Raw genomic sequence first — 17635 nt, 5'->3', positions numbered from 1 at the left:
CGCGGACTGGTAGTTTCTCATCGCGAGCGGTCGCGAGTATACGCGACCACTCGCAATGTGAAACCTGACCTCCCCGCGTTGAGAATCTCGCCGGGATGTTTATTTTCCATGCTCGCGATCGGCAACTTGATGTTGCTGATCACGAACAAGGAAAAAGTCTTGTCGGGATGTCATTTTGCTTGCTCGCGGTCGTCAACTTGATGTTGAGGACCGCGAGCAAGCAAAAAACTGACCTCTGCACTATGCAACGCTACGCTACGCATGTTTGCACTGTGCTACGTGCAATTCGCGTAGTGCGAAGTAGCGCAAACTTAACTTAAACACCTAACTTCAATTTTTACAAAGTGCACAGTGCAAGATAAGGTGCAAATGGACACTAAGGGGCCAGAGTACAAACGCAGCAACTTACCCTCTCGACCCAAACTCTATCATCAAGAGTGTAGCCACAAATTTAAAGAACATCCATGGGAAGTCTTGAACAGAATATGTTGCGATACAAACATGATAAAACATTTCTAATAGACCAGCCTGTTGACATCAGCTGACAGCTGATGCAGTTAGGACTATAAAGTGCATAGTGCATAACGGGCATAGGACCACAGGCTAAGAACTCTAGAGTACCTAGAAACACACAAGGCCCTGTGGGGCGGCCTTGTGTTACACGCCTGATATGACCCCTAGCAGCCTACCTACAAGACGCCATCTGAGCGCATCTGCAGCCTGCCATTGGTGCCTTTATATTGCCCTCCTGAGGGACTGCACCTAGGCTTTGCAGGATAGGGGGTGTAAGCATTGCATTTCTTGCTGCACCCTTATTATGTCCCCTAGAAACCCACCTTCAGAGCGCCATCCATGCACACCCACAGCCTACGTTTTGAGTCATCCTAAAACATGGTGCCTAAGGCCCTACTTAGCGGAGTCTTGGACCCCAACAGTGTTTTAAAAATGTCAATAAACTGCACCAGCCGAATGTTCAGCTTGATGTTTCGAGGATTTGACGCCCGCCGTGGTTGATCTGCAAGCTCTTCTTCCTAGGGCCTTAAATGCATTCCACAGCAGGGCCCTCCACTGCATACTTAGTCAGCGGCAAAGACAAAGGACACTCAACAATGTTTCTTGTGTTGGATGGCATAAGCGACACCTCTTATCCCACTTTGAAGTAGGAGAAGGTTCTAGAGGTTTCACCCCCTCCGAACTTCCAGGAATCCCCTTCCTCTCTGCCCTGGCCCCAGCTTGGCACGAGACACAAAAGACTAGTGACAAAATTTTGAGAGTGTGTACAGGCAGGGCCATTGTGGGTGCAGGTGTGGTAGGTGACAGCTCCCGCCCCCTCCTTAAATCAGGTTGGCTCATTGCTGGAACCAACATTTTCTGGTGAATATGTCACGTTACAATGCAATCATTTAGATCGCGGTACGTTACATCGCAGTTATTACTATGCAAGTCGTTACAACGAATTGCACTAGATGCGCTGGACTTAGGAATAGTATGATTTACTATTCCAACTACAGTGTGTGTAACAGTAGGGAAGGTGTTCAAATTGTAAATCACACTATTTCTTAGTGTAGAGCGTCATCCAGCGCTAGTCGTTGTAATAACATGCGCTGTAATGACCGCGATGTAAATGTATCGCGTGTAACGACCAGGTTGTAAAGGTCGTTCGCCTTTTCGGGTTGGCTGAAGGGATGCCCACAGCCAGTCAGAACCTACTGCTCCTGTCAGGGGCGGGTGTTGTACTCGCGGTATAACCTGTGCTCACCCTTGGGTAGCTTGGAACTGAGCAGTCATGCTTTCCTCAGATGCAAACAGAACAATTGACGGACAGAATGCAGAACAATGTCATGCATTCACCCCAGTGCAGGGATCTGGGCCTAAATCCATAGTTTTTCCCTCCCCATGCCATTCCAGTTTGAACCCAGCCATTTGCAAATCAGTCTTGACCCTGCACCCAATGGGAACAGTCCAGCACGAACTGCCGGGCCAGGTCCTCCCTGGACTGGAAACAAGCATCCTAGGACCGGTTTCAGGGTTTCACCCCTCATCAGCCAGGACAGCTTGACTCCAGTGGCATGGTGAGCATGGGACCCACGTCTGGGCATACCCATCCCACTCAGGGTGATAAATGCAAGTTTCAGCACTCCATCCATCATCTCCTTGTGTTTTCTTTAGGCTTTCCTCAGAGGCAATGTGTAAAGCAACGGTACAGCAGTCCCATGTGATAAATACACTGAGCGCCACACAGGATTATGTAAATAACCTTTATATTCAACACTCACATTGAATCATTATAACATGTACACCATATATTTTTGTGGATAAAACACATTTGGAAATATTACTAGTAGTACTAGGTCCACTCCCATTGTTATGATATCAATAGTATGCACACTGTGAACAATTCCTAATCTGCCCCCCTCTCCCAACAGAGAGAGCACCCTTATGGGGTGCGACATACTGTCCACCCCAGGCCCACCCTAGCAATCCTGATAATACAATCCCACATGGTTATTGGGTACACCCTGGGTCACAGCGATATCAAAGATATGTACACACATGAACATAAAACACTTTTTAGCAGCACCGTGGGCCGGAGCCACACAGCTAAAGCCAATGTCAAATGTATTGTGCTTTTGGCATGAAATCAACATATACAGCAGCAATGTGTCATGGGTCACAGGTGCTCTGCAGACTATCACACCCACTCACACACATTCACTGTTGGCCGTTACATGGTGCGACAGGGATCAGTCAGTCCGTATGGAAACCTCTTGCACACATACACACTCTGCACCCTAATGCGGTGCCACTGGTACCCAGCAGGTCAAGTGATAACACACTGCAGACTCCGTGGCCCCAGCCTTCCTCCACCCTGCAGTTCACCCCGATTGTCCAATACTTCCAGATGGAAGATAGCCAGCCCGCTCCAGGATACTAAGCCACATGCGGCCAAGGTCACACTAGGAGCTCTGATTTACTTTTGCATAATTTGTGACTGTGAAGGGAAACGGGGAAAAATATAGAATTGTTTGGGGGGAATTGTTAGATACCTGCTGCTAATTGAGTTTTTAGGAGAATTTTTAATCAAATTGCTTGGAGAAATCTTTTTAAAAATATACCTTTTTTAACTACACGGGGCGATTACCTTGCTGCTAATCTTAGTGTGTACTGTATTTGGGGTGGGCGAACTTGCTTGCACATTACTTTTGTTCGGGACGTGATTCGTCCCTAGTGGCCATCTTGGATTTGCCACGCGCTGATGGAGGTCAGCGCTCCACTCGTTGCACGCCGCCCGTTCACTGCCTGCATTTAAGGGGCTTGGGCTGGTCGCGCAGCGCTTGTAAGGAGCACTGATTTACTTTTGCATAATTTGTGACTGTGAAGGGAAACGGGGAAAAATATAGAATTGTTTGGGGAGAATTGTTAGATACCTGCTGCTAATTGAGTTTTTAGGAGAATTTTTAATCAAATTGCTTGGAGAAATCTTTTTAAAAAAAATACCTTTTTTAACTACACGGGGCGATTACCTTGCTGCTAATCTTAGTGTGTACTGTATTTGGGGTGGGCGAACTTGCTTGCACATTACTTTTGTTCGGGACGCGATTCGTCCCTTGCGGCCATCTTGGATTTGCCACGCGCTGATGGAGGTCAGCGCTCCACTCGTTGAACGCCACCCGTTCACTGCCTGCATTTAAAAGCCATGGCCCGGACGCACAGCGGGCACGCCAATGCCGCGACGAAGGCGTGACAAAGGCAAGACCGTCTGTGACCGTTCGAGACCGACCGGGACCAGGGGCAACGAGCTATGCCCAAATTGCTACTCCCCATACGTATCTAATACAATATTCCTCCAAACAACTGCTAGGATTACGCGGTAAGACTGGTACTGATTGTAACTTACTCTGTCCTTCAGAGGTTAACACCTCCTGTGTATGTGGCAAGTATTGTTTTAGTACTCATACGTCGAATATTCATAGCAGTCCCACCATTGATAACTCCAACTCCCAGCGTAATTATGGTAATTCCTCAAGTAATAATAAAAGTTATAATTTTTGGAATATTAATTGTCGTTCCCTCCCTAAACACAAGGAGGATATTTTTGATTTGTTGAACAGTGAAAAGCCGGATGCAATCTTTTTAACAGATACATGGCTAAATACAAGCTCAGGGCTATTGCCCTACCCGATAATTATGCCATAGTTAGGAAAGACAGAATTTCTAGGAAAGGAGGAGGAATAGCAATAATTTTTAAAAGAGGTTATTCATGTAAATTTGAGGACTTTCCTCTTGCTGACTGTGAAACTGCGCTTTTTAAACTTACTCTTACTGCCCAGTTCACCTTATCGGGGGTATTGATTTACCGACCCCCGGGACCAGCTGGTCCTTGGGTGTCTTTACTCCCTGACTTGATAGCTCCTTTTCTACTTAAAATGGCTAATTTCTCAGTTTTGGGTGATTTAAATCTTCATCTGGGAAATAATGAATGTATTGCGAGTAGGGCACTGATTGCAGACCTGTCTGCAATGAATATACTTCTTTGCAATAATGGCCCAACGCATACAGTCGGACACTTATTGGACCCTATTTTCTCGAACCTGTCTCATATTAACTGCCCATCCGCTCTCCCCTTATGTTGGTCAGATCATTTCACTGTCAAATTTCAACTTAAAACTTTAGTAAACCCGATCCTACCGCCACTTGGCACACGTGTTCAGTCTAGGAATTGGGGAAAACTGGACATTGAAAAATGTAACCTAATATTGTCTAGCAATACCCCTTGCTTTGATTCTGTATCACTCTCATCCTTGGAAAGCATCTATAATTGGATTACTGAGGCAACTAACGTTCTCCTGCTCCCTGGTTTACAGAGCTACTGAAAATTGAAAAAAGTAAGTGCAAGGTCATGGAAAGACATTGGAGGAAGAACTACTCCTCTGTATCCAAATGCACATATAAAACTGCATTAAAAAGATATCAAACTCTATGCAAAACAGCTCGAGCAGAGTATGTTGCCTCTATTATTTCGAGGGCGCAGAACTGCTCTCGCACCCTGTTCTCTATGGTCAAGAAGCTAGCAGGCTCGGGCACGCAGCCTAGCTCTCCTGTTTTGGATGAACTGCAATGTAACACTCTTGCTAACTTCTTTATAAATAAAGTGGAACAAATTTATCTGACACTAGAGGGAACTAGGTTAGCGCCTCCTATTCAGGCCATCCCCTTTTCAGATCCCACTGTTGTAGCTGAACCTCCTATAAATCTAGAAAATTGGGTGCCTCTTAATATTAGCTCCTTTAAAAAAATCCTGGCCAGTATTAAATCGGGTTCTCCTTCTGATCCTCTTCCGGCTTCTGTGCTCCTGCAACTTGAACAGCCATCTTTGAGTGTTGTCATGGAATTACTTAATGCCTCGCTTTGCGAGGCTTTGATGCCGCCGATTTGGAAACATGCAATGGTCCTTCCCTTTCAGAAAAAGGCTAATGCTGATCCCACCCAGCCAGCTAATTTTAGGCCTATTTCTCTTCTTCCGATGTTTTCTAAAGTTTTGGAAAAACACATAAATTCCCAATTGTCTTTGATTGTCGAATCCTCTAATTTCTTACACTCCTCTCAGTCTGGCTTCAGAGCAGGGTTCTCAACTGAGACAACCCTTCTTGGCGTGACCGAAATGTTACATCAACGCTTGGATGCAGGCAATACAGTGGCGCTTATATTGCTTGACCTAAGTGCCGCATTTGATACGGTTTCTCATACCGTATTAATTAAGTCTTTACGATCCCTAGGCATCTCGGGATCGGCACTTGGTTGGTTGTCTTCTTTCTTAGCTAAACGTACATTTCAAGTGTGTTCTTCTAGGGCTTCCTCAAAGGTTTATCCTTCACCGTATGGGGTGCCACAAGGCTCAATTCTAAGCCCTCTTCTCTTCAACATCTATGTACAGCCTTTGGCAGTGATTGCAGAAGAAGCGGAGCTGTCGCTCTTTTCTTATGGCAATGATACTCAGATTATCTTTTCCTTATCGGCAGAAAAGAGTTCTGGACCGTCGACCCTGCAATTGGGCCTGCGCAATATTGCATCTTGGATGCAATCTAATTTGCTCAAGCTCAATGGGGAAAAAACGGAGGTCCTTATTCTTGGAAAAAATACAGATCTCTGGAGCCCTCAACATTGGCCTGATGAAATGGGGTCTCTACCCTTGCCCTCTACTCAGGTCCGAAATCTTGATTTCATCATTGACAATAAATTGTCAATGAGACAACATGCAGTAAAAACTGCAGCCACCTGTTTCACCATCCTCAAATGGTTAAAAAAATCATTTGGATGCTCCCTGCTGTTACCCAAAACACTGTAGTCCAGGCACTTGTAACTTCACGACTGGATTATGGAAACATCCTCTTTTTGGGTGCTAACAGGGATGTGTTGTGTAAGCTTCAGGTGGTACAGAACTCTGCAGCGAGATTACTTTGCAGAATTCCTAGATTGTCTTCTGTCTCTAATGCCGTGAGAGATCTGCATTGGCTCAGGGTGGAAAATCGAACAAAATTCAAGGCCCTGAGCTATATGTTCAAAATCAAGAACGGCACTGCACCTAAATACCTGCAAAACCTGGTACGTCTCTATCAACCCTCTCGTTCGTTACGCTCTTCTACTCAAGGAAAATTTGAGATCCCCAGGATCAAGCTTGCAAGAATGGGCGGTCGCTCTTTCTCCTATCTCGGTCCACGTCTGTGGAACTCTCTTCCCTTTTTGATGCGTAAAGAACCCTTGTATTCAAATTTTCGTAAACAGCTAAAAACTTGGCTGTTCAATCAATGATTTTTTCATTCCGTGACTTTTATCTTCACAGAGTCTCCTTCTAGGTCTGCGCTGGGAAACCCTTTTTGGGTAGCTGTGCGCATTATAAAAATAAATTAACATAACATAACATAACACTTACTCTGGGTCCTCGAGACGAGCAGGCACCCCATTCGGTACCTATTGATCGGGGACATGCCCAGGCATTCCGGGCACACCTTCTGGTGCGTGTTAGTATAAATCACACCAGACAATTCAGGTTTCAAACACGAAGAGTTGCAAATTCTGTACCTCCCTGGAAATTAGGCAAAATTACTAGCGCACGTTGAGATGGATTGCACCAGGCAATTCCGGTCACACACAATGAAGAGTTGCAAATTCCATACCTCCATCTAAATGAGGCACAATGTCAGGTGCACGATGACACAGGTTGCACCAGACCAGTCCGGTCACACACACAGGCGCAAGTTCAGAAGAGCCACATGAGGTAGACTGAGGCACTACTATGGGTACACCCCCACCTCTGAGGGTCTCACCCTGTGAATCGGACACCACACACAATGAACACATAGTCAGCATGTCACACGAGAGAGATGTGGCATTGTCAATGGAACTGGCCATGCGGGGTCCCATAACCGATAAATCTACTCACCGCTAGATTCTTATGAGTGTCAGGGTTCCTGCAGTACAGGAACCACATGCCTTAGATTTCTGGGGCTCTGCACTGGGCAATCCGGTCTCCAGACACAAGTCTTAGTTCCACGCTCACACCGAGCTACCACTTGGGATTCAGTCGCTGATGTCGGCACTTGAGAGGGCACCGCTCTCCAGATGCTATAGGTCCTCGCAGGAGATCTTTGATGTCCCTGAGTTCTCCGGAAGAACAGGAGGCCTGCAGACAGGCCCTTGGAGAGCACACAATTCTGGGTGCCACAATTCAGCAGGTCTTCGGCCCAGGATAGCCACTGTTCAGAAAGGGCACAGGGTCCCCTTCACGGGCAGTTATCCTCCATGTGCACAACAGAGTTCTCTGTCAATATGCACCATGAAGTCCGGGTTCTATGGTTCTGCGTGACCCTTTGCTGAAGGATGGCAGCAGTAGTTATACGGTTTCCATTTGAACCACAGATGTCACCCCCAAATTGTAGGCATGTCTGCCATGGGGCATTGGAATGCAGATCTTAATCTTTAGTGGGACCATGATTCAGCCCCTGGAGGCTAAGTGTCTAAACCTCTCTCTGAAATCTATCCCATTCGACCCTCAAATGGCAGACATCTGTCGCTTGAGGAATGCACAGATGTTCTCCCTCAACCCCTGGTGTCCACTGGAGCCAGGCACCATGGCACACAAGACTTTTAGAGTATAGAAATGTCCATATTCTATAAGTGTCATTTCTCAGCGAGTTCTGCCAAAACCCCCTTTACCATTGGAAAGGGTTTGGCATGGGGAAGCCATTGAAAGGAAGCATCCTGAGGCTGCTCCACTGTAATCTACTATTGCTGTATGAATTGATGTCTACCACTTCCCGAAGTTAGCCTATGGGAAAAGCAAACCTCATTGGTAATGAAAACACACACAGGTATTCCTCTCTACCTAGGTGCATGTGCGCCAGAGCGCACATGACCTGCAGTGGCAGGTTTGACACATAGTCCCCAGCACCAAGGGTCCAAGTGCGCCATGATGAGTCTGCAACATCAGACTAGTCACAGGTTTAACTAATACGTGTGTTAGTGCTCACGCACGAGCCTTCAACAGCAGGTGGCACATGCAATCGCGGGGACCACAGGTGCACACATAGATTGGCCTGCCCTGTCAGGCGGCTTATGAGTCTAATCACGATAGCTGTCAATGTCCACAAATCTGTCTGCGATGATAGACCAGGTTATGGGCTTACCCAGGTCCTAGCACCTTAGGTGAAAGTATGCACTCACCACCATGCCTGGGCCTGTCGGACTCAGGTCAACCCCCTGGACAACCTCCACAAGATTGGACTCCGCCAGATCGTGACCGAACCCACACACTCAGCAGGACACACCCTCGACCTCCTCTTCACATCAGGAAACTCCATCACTTGCAGCCACACCATCGAACTCCCGTGGACAGACCATCAATGCATCTATTCACCTTCACAACACCCACCACCCACAGACCCCAGCACCTGCTCCCACGAAGAAACTGGACCAAAATCACCAACTACCAGCTCACCTCCTCACTGGGCAACTCGACCCCAACCACCGCGGAAGACAACGACTCCAACACCGCAGCCCGAACTCTGCACAGATGGATTTCCGACAGCGCCAACACCTGAGCCCCCCTCAAGAAGAACAACAACACACACTCCAAGAATGCCAGGTGGTTTACCACCGAACTCCGAGAGTCCAGATGCAAATGCCGCCGCCTCGAAAAAGCCTGGAGGGACTCCAAATCAACAGAAGCCCACAACAACTTCAGAACTGCCACCAACACCCACCACCAAGTCATCAGAAATACTAGAAAAACAGCGATAAAAGACAGAATCTCCACACACGCACACAACAGCAAAGAACACTTCAGCATCATCAAGGAGTTCGCCCAACCCACCAGCGAGTCTACTGATATTCCTCCCTCACAAGACCTCTGCAACAAACTCAGCGCCTTCTTCACAAAATCAAGAACATCTACGACAACTTCGACGAAGACAACCAACACACTGAACCCTCACCAGCCACCCTGATACCCTGAAACCAATGACTGGCAGCTGGACAGCCCTCACCACCGAAGACACACTGAAGACGATGAAGTCAATCCACTTTGGGGCCCCCACGGACCCCTGTCCCCACCACATCTTCAACAGAGCCGCCGACAACATCGCACCCATGCTTCGCCACACCATCAACTGCTCCCTGGCGACCGCGTCCTTCCCCGACGACTGGAAACACGCCGAGGTCAACCTCCTTCTGAAGAAGCCCTCGGCGGACCCCACTGACCTAAAAAACTACAGACCCATCTCCCTGTTCCCATTCCCAGTGAAAGTCATCAAGAAAGCCATCAACAGCCAACTCGCCACCTTCATCGAAAAGCACAACATCCTCAACTCCTCCCAATCCGGCTTCAGAAAACACCACAGCACAGAAACTGCCCTCCTCGTCGCAACAGACGACATCTGCTCCCTACTCGACAAAGGAGAAACAGTAGCCCTCATCCTCCTGGACCTCGCAGAAGCCTTGGACACAGTCTCCCACGGTACCCTAACATGCAGACTCGACGACGCAGGGATCCATGACAAGGCCCTCGACTGAATCTGCTCTTTCCTCTCTGGCAGAACACAGCGGGTCAAACTCCCTCCTTTCCTTTCGGACCCTACACTAACCACCTGCGGAGTCCCCCAGGGATCCTCCCTCAGCCCCAGGCTCTTTAACGTCTACATGGCTCTGCTCGCCCCCATCGTCAAAACCCACGGACTCAACATTGTTTCATACGCAGATGACATCCAACTCATCCTCTCCTTATTCAACGAACCCAACGCAGCCAAACACAACTTTCAAGAAGGCATGGAAGCTGTCGCCAAATGGATGAAAAGCAGCTGCCTACAACTCAACACTGACAAAACAGAAGTACTCATCATGGGCCTGATGGAGCAGGCCCACACCCCGGCACCTGGAATGACACTTGGTGGCCCACCGCCCTCAAAAGCCCACCCACCCCCACGGCCCACGCACCCAACCTTGGAATCATCATGGACTCCAAGCTCAAAATGGACCGCCAGATTAACTCTCTCGCATCCTCCTGCTTCCACACCCTCCGCCTCCTATGCAAGACCTTCAAAGGGATCTCCCTTGAGCACAGAAAGACCTTCACTCACGCCATCATCACCAGCAGACTTGACTATGGCAACGCACTCTACGCCGCAATAAACAAAAACCTCACCCTCAAGCTACAAAACATCCAGAACACCGCCGCAAGACTGGTCCTCAACCTGCCAAGACACTGCCACATCTCCCAGCACCTGCACACACTCCACTGGCTCCCCATCGAGACTAGAATCACCTTCAAGCTCCTCACCCACGCAAGCAAAGCCCTCAACAACACCGGACCAGCATACCTGAATAGCCGACTCAATTTCCACGCACCCCAAAGGACCCTACGATCAGCTCATCTCTCCTATGCCGTGGTCCCCCGCACCAGAAAGACCAGATCAGGAGGCGGCCCCTTCTCCTTCCTCGCAGCCAGAGCCTGGAACGCCCTACCACTCCACCTCATGTTTCTGAACACCGTGATGTAAGCGCCTCTTCCTAGCCTGTGTTGGAAGGCACACACACTTCCCACTGCCTTGACAGAGAGGATGTGCTCAGGAACCTGAGGCTACACAAGAAAATCAACAACATCCCAGAAATATCCCATGGGAATAACCAAACTCCAAGACAGGGGAAGCCCCACGTGGGGGGTTCCTCACTACCTGGTCAGGGAAAATCCATATGTACCCACCCGGCCTTCAGCCTACCACACATCCAGCACCCTTCAGGGCTTCCTTTGCCCTCCTGGGATAGGGCAACACACTCATGGTTGGCTGAGGCATCAGTGATACCAACCTGAGCAGGAGCGCAATGGTGCCCTTTAGGCCTGCTATGACTGGCTTCATACAGTGTTGACAGGCTATCTGCCCCATTCACAGCCAGTGCTGTACCCACCCTGGGTATGTGGTGTACCTGTTTACAGGGTGAACTGAGGTACGGCACATAAACCCATCAATATCCACCATCTGCCCAATGTGGGCAAGGCAGGCGCGAACTCCTTCCTTCTACAGTACAGTGGAAAGGTACCCATATTCCTAACGTCATGCAGAGAGTCGGCAAAGACTAGGAGAAAACAAGCGAAAGGTTTTGGGGTACATTTCCCTGAAAAAGGCTATGTTCAACACCCATCCTGCCAACACCTCTCTTCCAAAGGTGTCACAGTCTGGGAGCAATCCACAAAACCAACTCCCAGCTGCACCTAGTCATGTGTCCCAGGGACAGGCTAGAAGCATCCAACGGCTAGGACAAGACAATGACAACTTTCCAAAAGTGCCATGTTTAGGATCACAACTAAAAATCTGACTTTACCAGTAAAGTGGGCTTTTAATTACAAATATTTAGGAACCAAACTCAACCTATCTACTTGCTCCCAGTTGAAAGTTGTCACTCATTAAAAGTAATAAGGACACCCAATGTTATCCTATCAAAGAGGTAGGCCTTGCAGTAGTGAAAAAACAATTTTAGAGTTTTTCACCACCAGGACATGTAAAACTTAAAAGCACATGTCCAACATTTTTTAAATATACTGCACCCTGCCCTTTGGGCTGTTTAGAGCCCACCCTAGGGGTGTCATGTACATATTAAAAGGAAGTTTTAGGCCTGGGATAAGGCTTAATTTGTCAGGTTGAAATGGCAGTTTAAACGGCACACACAGGCTGCAATGGCAGACTTGGGACATGTTTAAAAAGCTGCATAAGTGGGTAGCACAATCAGTCCTGCAGACCCACTAGTACCATTTAATTGACATACCCTGGATATACGTAGTACCACTTTGCTCTGGACATACCATTAAATTCAATATGCCAATTGGGTTTAAGCCAATGTTAACATGTTTAAAAGAGAGCACAAGCACTGGTTAGCACTGGTTAGCACTGGTCAGCAGTGGTAAAGTGCGCAGAGTCCTAGAGCCAACAAAAACGGGTTCAGAAACAGGAGGATGCAAAACGTTTGGCGATGTCCTAACAGAAAGGGCCAAGTCCAACACTTACCATCAACAAAGTATAGTGGTAGGTGATTGTTAAAGATTCTTTTCATCACTACGAGATTTCCCTGAGTTTTAAAATTGAAATATAAAAAAGGAAGCAGCTCAACATAAGGCAACTTTTCCGCGCTTGGGTTAGGAGTGAGGACTTTAATTAAAAAGCAAACCAACACAGTATGAAGGCTTAACATTAATTATGTATGTTGTTAGCTGACTTTAAGAGATCGTTTTCACTGCTGTGGAATTACTCTGAATTTTAATCCTATAATATAAAAAGAGTAGAATGCCCATCAAAAACTCTTTCTAAGAGCTTAGCCAGCGCCGTAAGAATGTTTTCTGAAAAGGAGAAAAAGGTATTGTGAGACGCTTACCAGCATCACAGCTTCTTAGCGCGGCGTTTGACACGGTCAGTCATAACACCTTACTGAACCGCATGTCAAACGTCGGCATCGTGGAAAAGGCCTGGCTCTGGCTAAAATCTTTCCTAAGCAACAGGTCGTTCCAGGTGTTTGACGGACAAACAGTCTCCTCCAGCATACCCCTGAAGTGTGGAGTCCCCCAGGGCTCCTCTCTAAGCCCTGCGCTTTTTAATATCTATATGAGGCCACTGGCTGAGGTAGTTCGTCCGTATGGAGTTAAGATCATATCCTATGCGGACGACACACAGCTGGTGGTCTCCCTAGCACAGGAAGCCCAACATCCTCTGTCAGGGGGTCTAACTAAATGCCTGGAGGAGGTGAAGTCCTGGATGACCCTGTCATCGCTAAAGCTCAATGGGGACAAAACGGAGCTTATGCTCCTGGGCCCGGCTGACCTGACCCTCTTCAAGTCATTATGGCCCACCTGTCTAGGCCCCCCCCCCCCGGTTCCGAAGGATAACATCAAAAGCCTGGGGGTATGGCTGGACAGGAATCTCTCTCTTAACACCCAGGCCACAAAGCTTTCCGCCACCTGCTTTGGACTTCTCCGGACATTGAAGAAGGTTCTCCCCCTGCTCCCAATGGAGGCAAAACAAACAGCCATACAGGGCATAATACAGTCACGTCTGGACTCGAACAACGCCCTTTACCTGGGAGCCCCAGAGTACACATTGAACAGACTGCAGCTGGTACAGAACTGCGCGGCCCGTACCTTACTGCAAATTCCCCGCAGAACCTCAGTTAGGGAGGCACTGACCAGCCTTCATTGGCTACCAGTACAAAAAAGAGTCTCTTTCAAAGCAATGTGTATTGCCCACCAGGCCTTCTGGGACTCGGGCCCCAAAATTATGCGTAGCCTAGTCAGCCAATATCATCCAGGCAGAGACCTACGCTCTAGTCAGACTTTCATGGCAACGGTCCCCAGAATTAAAAGGACTAGAGCAGGCGGAAGAATGTTCACCTTCAACGCCTCAAAAATCTGGAACTCCCTTCCCCTTCACCTGAGATCTAACCCCAACCTCGCCTCCTTCCGTAAACAACTAAAAACACATCTGTTCAAATCTCGGTAACAATTCAGCCCCTCCTCCCTCCTCCCAGTTCTGTTATCCTCACTACACCCCCCATCTGGTTCCTCTAGCGCTTGGACGCCCCAGGGCAGCAACCGCGCTGTATAAATCCATTTTCATTCATTTTCATTCACAGCGTGATCGCTCACGCTATTCAATGATGGCGGTAGCGTCCCACGACTAGGACGCTTCCATGATGGCCTCCGCCATTATGTGAAACTTTGGGGATATAAAGACCGTACTCCACTCTCTAAGCTGATGTGTCAACCTCCATGGTGGGGAAAGGATATCTCAAATCCAATGTGTCTGAAGTAGATGAAACAGCCAAGAGGTAAATGCTAGTTACAGAGTTAATGAAACTGCAAATATAAAATGTGTGCTTGTAACTTGCACCCCAAATTGATTTAACATGCCAAAACGGGGCTTGAACGGACAAAGTGCTGTGTACTTTAAGTCAGTTGCTTCATAAACTATCTGTGGGACCACATGTAATCATTACTGGAACCCAGGGACCCCAGTGAATCGTTATTGGAATGCTGAGACCCCCACGCAGTTATTAGTGGAGGCCCGGGACCCCCAGTGAATCGTTATTGGAATGTTGAGACCCCCACTAAGTTATTATTGGAAGCCCAGGACCCTGGCCTAAGCATTGTCAATGAACTAAACTGCAAAGACACACAAAAATACAGAAACAAGCATTCTTGCAACAAGTACACAAATTATGAAATATTTAATTTAATTCATAAACACGTTAAAAAAAAAAATGTAATAGTAAGGTTGGAGCTTTTTTAAATTCAATTGCAGCCACTCCTAGCCCATACTATATTCTGTGTGATGCACTTGCTCTGCTCCCACAAACATGTCTGAGGATTCTAACTAAAGCCTTCAGCTTCAACTTCCTCCACATTCACAGAATGTCTTAAAATGTTACATTTTAATTTTTGCTTCTTTAATTGTATGAACGTTATGAATCTGTTGCTGACCCCTGAGTGGGTTTGTGGACACCCGGGGACACCGGACCACAGGGTAGGAACCAGAGCTTTTTTCACTATAATCATTATGGGATACATATAATACCATACCATGAGGTGTACATAGGTTTGAAGCTAGGGAAGCAAACAGAGGCTTTCTTTCCATGATTGCTTTGAGATATTAGCAGGACCAGGTCAACATATCAGCAGCTGTTTTTTAATAAAATAAGAGCAATCAAACTAAAGAGCCTTTATCGGATTCAGAGTATGGAGCACGGATTGGGCTGGGTGCTCCGACAGATATGAAATAATGTGAGACGCAGTGGGACATGATATCAACAAGATGGCGTCAGTGTGTGCCGTCAACGATGGGGTATATCGCGATGTGAATATTGTGCATGCAAGAACACCCCAGCGCATCCAGTGGGTAGGCTGATCTCAGGCAATGGCTCTTTACTAGAGAGACTATTTGAGTTTATTTACATTTCATAGCACCATTGGTTAATAAAAAGTCCCATCATAAATTCAGCATACAACTGACTTTTGAAATGTACTTTTGACATTTCATGCGAGAGAGATGTGACTATTAACAATTGTCCTGTACATTTCACATAGTGATGGCCTATATTGCATGACACAGTCTCTTCCAATGAGACTTGCCAATCCCTTGCTACAGACTGAAATGGTGGTATAATATAAAAATGTATTCTCAACAATAAGTTCTTCTTTGAAAACATACTTTTTCAACAATATAGATGCATAACGATGGGTCAAGGCTCCCTCTTATGCCTCCCTTTTCATTGGTTGGTTTGGCCTCCTTTTCATCGGTCGGTTTGGCCTCCCTTTTCATTGGTAGGTTTGGCCTCCTTTTCATTGGTTGGTTTGGCCCCGTTTTCATTGGTTGGTTTTGCCTCCTTTTCATTGGTTGGTTCGGCTTCTTTTTTATTGGTTGGTTTGGCCTCCTTCTCATTGGTTGGTTAGAGAGGGAGTTTGCCTTGTGTTCTGACCTGCAGTGCTATGATGTGGCTGCCTTTCATCAATCAAATATTCACAATGTGGAGGGGCATTGAGTCTGATCTCATTGAATTTCAGGAAAAGATGAATATAAATAATGTAAATATCGAACTGAATATTTAATGTAGAAAAATAAAACGTAGGTTTCTTGACGTGAAATGTACAGATCTAAGAATACAATTCCAAGCAAATTATAAGGAAACCAACATCTGTAAAGAGTATCTTCGATGCATCTGCCAATCATCCAGAACACCAGGTAAACAATATTCCATACAGTGCATTTTTATAAATCTGAAGATTATATATTTGCCAATTATAATATTGAAGTTAATAACATTAAAAGGTAATTTTTCGAGAGAGGTTATGACAAGAATAATAAGAGCCACTATGAAGGCTTCCGCTTTAGCTCGGCAAGATTTGTAATACAAACACCTTCAGAAATCAGAGAATCGTCTAGCTAGGCCTAGCACACATTACAGCCATGAAATCTCCCCTTGACACCAGATTTCCAGTCACCTTTGGCATTGCCCAAATGTGTGGCAATGGAGAGTCTCTGATGTTGGCGCTGTGGAAGCCCCGCCTAGACTGGCGCATGCAAGCTGAAACCACAGCATGCAAAGCATGGGGTTGTCCACAAAGGTTCAATAAGGTTTGGGGTCCATTGAAAGGCTTCATAGACATGGATGAACTCAGCTTTGGACTGTGGCAAGAGACTTGTGGGGGCGCCGGGAACCTTGAACTTCAAATGGGGGTGCTGTTACTGACACAATGAGGTAATACTATGATTGCTTCGGTGTTGAATAATGAAAAATAATAAAATGTTTTAAAAAAAACTCTTTGGCATTTATTGTTCTTAAAAAACAATTTTGCCAAGTATATATCAAAGAAACAATCAGTCGTATTCAGAAGAGGAACCGCTGTAAAAAATGGCCTATGTCCCAGTCATGCATTCAAATATAGCAGCATCCCTCGACTGAGGGGAACTACGATGGATGTTCATGGATTTCACAAGTGTGGCACCTGCATCTGTTGTCCATATGTTATGGATAAACACCTCAGTTTCTCAGATGCTCAAAAGAAAATAGAACCCACTATAAAGGAATATCAAAATTGTAGCTCAACTTTCATGTGCATGTGGAAAACTTTTGGCAGGCTCAACAATATGACCAGGAAAACAATGATGGAAGGGGCATCTTGGAGCCTTCAAGAAGCTTGACACGAAATATCCTATATCAATCCTTATGCACAAGACCCCTTCCAAAGACTGCTTGATGTGTACTGTTTCTAGCAATCTGTAATGCCAAGACACACAGAAGAGGGGCAAAGAGGAAACAACTAACATGAGAAAAAGACACCTTCTGGATACAAACTCAATAGGGTTACTTACGGTTTCAACTTAGATGATGAACTACATATGTTCTTGAGGTTTTCAAAATAAATGTACTGTCAGAATGAACTCTGCTTCCAAATAACAGATTTAGAGCTATATTTTAAAGGTATGAATTGGTCCGGTAGACCTGAAACTTATTATGATTGAATAACTATAGCATATGATTCTTTAACATCACAAATGTATTAGTGGGTGGTTGATAAAGTCTTAGATCATATGCATCCATTCAC

The sequence above is a fragment of the Triturus cristatus genome, chromosome 3_2 (assembly GCF_964204655.1).
Source record: "Triturus cristatus chromosome 3_2, aTriCri1.1, whole genome shotgun sequence".
NCBI lineage: Eukaryota > Metazoa > Chordata > Amphibia > Caudata > Salamandridae > Triturus > Triturus cristatus.
The sequence above is the reverse complement of the archived record's forward strand: the minus strand, read 5'-3'. Positions refer to the sequence as shown.